Source organism: Platalea leucorodia (genome assembly GCF_965183815.1).
Source record: "Platalea leucorodia genome assembly, chromosome: 6".
In the NCBI taxonomy this organism is placed as follows: Eukaryota; Metazoa; Chordata; class Aves; order Pelecaniformes; family Threskiornithidae; genus Platalea; species Platalea leucorodia.
The window spans coordinates 51,915,914-51,921,913 of record NC_138828.1 but is presented as its reverse complement, the minus strand read 5'-3'; positions in this window follow the sequence as shown (position 1 = coordinate 51,921,913).

The following is a 6,000-nucleotide window of genomic DNA, read 5'->3' as shown; positions in this document are numbered from 1 at the left end:
GATAGATGTACCCAGGATGACCAGTTAATCCTTACCAATAACTGCTTTTCTTATTAGGCCACTGAGTGTCACAGTGATGGCAATGAATCCTTGTCCTTGTTTCCTGCATGTCCCCTAGCATTAACAAAAACATTTGTGTTCTGAAATCAGTCACAAAGCTTTCCTCACTGCCACTCTGGTGTTTTCTTCCTCTCAATTCATCTCTCATAAGTCATTTCTACATCTTGATGACAGAGACATGGGGTAAATCATGGAGAGATCCTTTTTTCACATTTTAAGGTAGAAGATCATTTGCTAACTGTATTTAACATGTTGTTACTTCTACAAACATTCTCATATTGCCGTCTGGAAACACATAACGCAGCACAACACACTGAAAATTATTTCAAAGAACAGCCATCCCTTGACATTCTTCAAGTAAGTTGCTTAAGGACATAAATCATTCAATCATTACAATATCTAGTAAGCATCCTGATTTCTTTGGACTCACTGGCCCACAATGTCAGTCTCTCCCATAAATGTTTTCAAAATAACTAGTTAACATCCTTCTGAACCAACTTCAAAAGTCTCCTTTACAGTTATCCTGACAACAATTAGGTTACTGGCAGTGATACTTAGTCCTCTCCAGCTGACCAGCATAGTCTCACTTCTTCTGAGTCACCAGTTTGTATCTGTCTATTTTGCCTATAAACACATTATGAAATCTTTGGAGCAGGAATTTTTTATTATGTACACAGAATCCAAGAACAATTGTCCGTGAAAGCATTAGCAGAAAAACCAGGCTCTATATATAGCAATACTTGATAATAGCAACAATAATACACTTTAAAGATTTATGTGTCTTTGTTCAGTAGAAATCATGAAATGCTATTGAACAGAAGAGGCAACAGTAATATATGTTGTGAATTTGACCAAGAAACCAAGTGCATCTAAAGAAAAGGAAGAAAGCAAATTCTTAATTTTCTGTAGCTTCTGTGGGGGGGAAAAAAAAAAAAATCAAAGAAAGCAGGGGTTTTTTTTGGGGGGGGGGGAAGGCATTCCTGACACTTCCATTCTAAGGGGGAGCATACTTGTGTGTGTCTTTCTACTATTGTGCCTGTTTCAGAATATATACTAACTAGTGAAAGGGTCATCATGGAATTAAGAAGCTAAACAAAATGTTTATTTAATAGCAGAATTAAATGCACACATAAATAAACTATGGAGGTCTCACTTAGAATAGACCATATTACACAGAGCAGCTTGAAGAAATATTTCAAGATCTTAAGCAAAGGGAAAAAGTAGCTAAAAAAAAGATCAGTCATTGGCTAACGGTGTTGCTTTTTAATAACTGCCTAATTCACAGCCGGAAATCTGAAAGGCGTCTTTCTAACAAATAAATCATGAGAAAGTTTTCCTTGGGGTTGTGTGTAACATTTTTCCTGAATTTACTTTCACCAAAAATCAGTCTGTACTTTTCTACAATTTAAGATTATGGTAAACATTTTTTTGATCTTTAATTTTGCTTAGGGTCCAGTTCTGCAACAGTTGCTTACACTGAGTTTTGCTTATGTAAGCAGTTTTGTTCAGTAGTACCTGCAGAATTTCTCCTTACATTTAATCAGGTATCTTTTAAAAAGAATAATTGCTGTCTGCAGTAATCTGTGAATAGTATGAGAAACTCAAGTCTTTGATGCAGAGAGCAAACATGGAGGTATGGCAGTACAGGCTTCACTGTATTGCTATTACCCACTTATTTGCATTTTCAGCTAAAATGTTAGTCTTACGATAAAGTCTCTAGAAGTACCGCTTTTTATCTTCTGGAACTTTAAGTGTGTATAATGTCTTTTTCTGCATCCTAAACACACATCTACACAGAACTAGATTAATTCACAGACAAATTTCTTTCAGCCAGCAGTGAGGTGTCAGAAGGTAACTATATTCAGTCTCCACAGAAATGGGTCAGCTTCAAGCCAGTGACCTGGCAGTGAAAAATCCGTTCTCACTCCCCTGAGCATCTATCATTTCAGATAACCTTTTTACTCCGTAATTATTTATTTCCTCTAAACTCTGAAGTACCCTGTGATGCTTGGTAAGATACAGGCAATTTAACTTTTATATTTGATATTTCATCAAAATGCAGAAAACTCTTTCATGGTCAGAGCTTTTATTCTTCTGTGCACTGATCTTTGCAATTAGAACACAAATGGAGAAAATATAAAAGAAGAAATACAGCCCACTGTGTGTGAAGATACCCTGGAAAATTATTTTAATCAGAACTGAAGGCAGCAGTGTTGCCAAATATTAAAAAAAGGGCAAAATCTTCATAACACATTTTACAAATACAGTTAACTGAATACAATCAAGTAGTGCTCTGTTATAGCCACTGCAATTTAATTATGTAGAATCTTTTCTTGATGAGCCTACCTGATTGAAAACACCCATTTTCATCAGAAAGAAGGCCAGAACTAAACAAAATCATTTTAATAGGTACTTTTATTTATGCAATTAGATAGTTGCACAGGCCTTGTCACCATACAGACTAAGCGCTTAGTTTAACAATATATTTGACTGTTTAAATCAAGTAAGATAAGACTTGCATACAGCAATACACAGTTTCACATTATAGTTCCTGCCTGCTGCCACCAGTAATGAAATAAGGAGACAGCCAGAATATTTCAAGCAGTTGACTAAAAAACTTATCTCCTGGCAGCTCAAACATAGTTACTTACTGAACATAGAAACTTATTCCATCGCTGTGAAAGTAGCGAGTCTTTTTCAGTCTGCATTTTACTTTCATTTTGCAAAGGATTATGAGAGAGTTATGGTAGTGACTGCATGAGATACAATCACTCAATTGCTTTTGATTCCCTGACATACTTCAATCCTGACAAGAAAGTACAGGTGATAAATTCTTGCATTTATTTTATCCAGTTTTCTTTGGGTCATAAGTTAAAAATGCTAGTGTAAAAATGTTTCTAGCTCAACACATCCTTTCTTTAGAATGGTTTCATTTGAATAGAGTCTTGATAATATCAAATATAAAAAAGGGAGTGATGGGCTTTACACCAGAGAAATGGTTAAAAAATAATCTGGATTCACTGCATTTGTGGGAAGAAAGTTTCAAAACCAAGACCTCCTGAAACAGAAAGGCCCCTTATTTATATTGAGAAAATACTAGATAAGGTATTCTGCTGATCTTGGGTAGATTTTCAGCAAAAGTTCAACTGAAAGTTCAATGGAGTGCCCCATTCCTGAACACTTATGGTGGTAACAGTAATAAGAGAGAAAACGGAGCAGAGAGAAAAGTCAATAACTTGAGAGCAGAGAAGGAGTTATCGTCAAAGACAGCCTTCCATCCTGTACTCAGATCATGATTCCTATTACAGTCATGGGATGGTAAGTACACAGAAAAGTTGTGAGGCAGACAGCGTTAGCAGAAATATCCTTAAAACCCGTTAAAAAGGGAAAGAGGGGAGGGGAAAGGAAGACAGAAAATACAAATAAAATGCCAACTGAGGAAAAGCAGGATTAGGTATGATTTTTCTTCAGTATTATTTCATTTGATATAATGGCTTGGAAATGCAAATGGCAAATTTAAAGCAATCTTTTTCTTCATTGTTCTTTTTTACTAGACGGCTCTTGATTACCTTAAATACATTTTCCTGTGGGTATTAATTAATCAGGTTGAGTTGGATAAAATACACATTGAAATACTCTTTGTTCCAGTTTTTGGGCAGCTCTGTGATTTATTCAGAATATTGGAACAGGCCTGGTAGGGTCTTTGACTCAACAGCCTTGAACAATGTATCTAAACTTCCATCCATTGGTCTGAAAAATTCCATCTGTGCAAGATGTATATAGATGAATGAATCACCACAAGCACTTATTACTGGCTACATCTGCTTTCAAGGTACAAATAGATCTAACTACATCGGCTAGATGAAAAATCTTCATGAAACATGCAAAAATTGCCTGGTACGATGGTAAGTTTGAACATCTTAACTGAATGTCACCTCTGTAGCTTGCATAGTACCTTTTCTGAAAGCGAAAATATTTCCTTCTTTCTCTCTCATGCACCATCTGTTGAACTCTACCCAGTCTACCTCACCAATCTACTTTCTCTTTCTTCTTTCTGCTCCCTGTGTAAGACCTTCTTGGCAGATATGTCCTTCTATTTAGTTTGAACTAAAGCAAGGGCAAGCTTTTCTGAAGTTAAAGAAACCAGTTAGGAGTTGAGCCTAGGTGACATACAAGTTTTATTATACAGCTTCAGCTTCTGAGACACTAGCTTTCTAAAGACTGTCAATATAAAATAATAATACAGTAGAATCTTATTTTAAGGGCAATTCATGCCTGAAGGCATGCTCTATAACTTATTGTAGGTAAGCAATGATGTTGCAATTACAAACAGAAAATGACACAATATATTTCTTGTGACTGACACATTTATATATGCTTATGATGTGAAAATGGGATATATTGATATTGATTCTTACTTAGATCCTTTTTTGATATATGTTTTTATTTTACAGACATTGACCTTTATGTGATCCCATTTATATGAGGGAATTTTTCCACACATTCAGAGTGATACAATATTCGTCTGAATGAACACTTCCACAGTGTTCATTATTTGGCTAATTTACATAGTAATAACCCTATCTGATGTGCCATAACAGTACTAAAGGTGGTATAGAGTAGTAGAGGGAGTATAGGGACTGAAGCTTAAATATGACATAGCTTTTGTAGGGCGGATGGCATGTTATATTGATCTTGGTCATTCTGTGAGGCTTTTAATGATTTAGTTATTTAAAATACAGAACTTTTTGAAAAAAAAGGAGTAAAGAAGGCAGCAAACCATGTTCTCTATGTTCATAATGAGAGAGAAACAGAAGTGCTGAAAGAGTAAGAGAAAAAACAGGTTGTCAAATCCTATTCAGTAATACAGAATACATGGGAGAATAAGAACAAGTAGATAAGTTTTATGCTGAATGTATATATTAATCCTTGTATTCAGAAATTTTGTTTTGGTAACACAGCTCCTTTCCAGAAAAGAAATGCCACAATTCTATGAGGATTGTGATGGAAACCCAGATCAGGTAGAACAGATAAACCAAGACCTTTCTCTTACACCAAGCTTCCAAAAAGGATAGTAAATTACTTTCAAATACAGAAAAAATGTATTTTATTAACTTTTAAAGTAGAAGACTTGACTTCTTAAACAGGAAAAAAAATCACAGTGACTAGGTAAGACAGAAAACAAATAAAAAGAGTTCATAAACTATTCTTTCCCTACCCGCTGTGCCCTTGCAGGAGAGTTCTTGTTTCACATGCTGGATTCATTTCAGCTAGATGAGTAACATTTTGAGAATTAAAGAACTGCCCTCTAATACTCATGAAGCCAGTTTTCTTTCCATTGTCCCTGGCAGATAGCTATCAACTCTGTTCCTTCCAGCAAACTCTCCTTAAAGCAGAGGCTCTCATTTCCTTGCTATGACACTGTGCTTGAACTAGACAGCTAAAAGGAAAGGGGACTTCTTGTCATGCTGAGCACCTTCTGTTTGTTACTCAGGTATTCAAGCACTTGCAAGATCCAACAGGCATTCATTGAACTCAGATTCTTTTCCTTGATTTATGCTGGATTTTGATTAATAATATAGAGAAGAACACTATGTAAGCAAATGAAGAAAGGGCTTTTTCACATATGTACTCCTTCTGGATCAGGCTACTCAGTTTATAGTAGGTAAGACGTCACGTGGGATGGGAATGTCTAGTCATGAGAGTCCTCTCTTCCACTGGATGAAATAATATTCCCAAATATATAGTATTCTATACTACGGGATAAAACATCGAGCCTTAGTGATGATGGAAAACAGCTTCCTTTCTAACTATCAGCTTTTCAAAATTCTGAAGTCATCTAGGTTTTTGACTATTTGGATTTGCAAATCCTAAAGCAAATCATAACGTAAGATTAATTAAAGCTGGAGGAATAAGTGATGCCTCTTAAAGAAACATGAG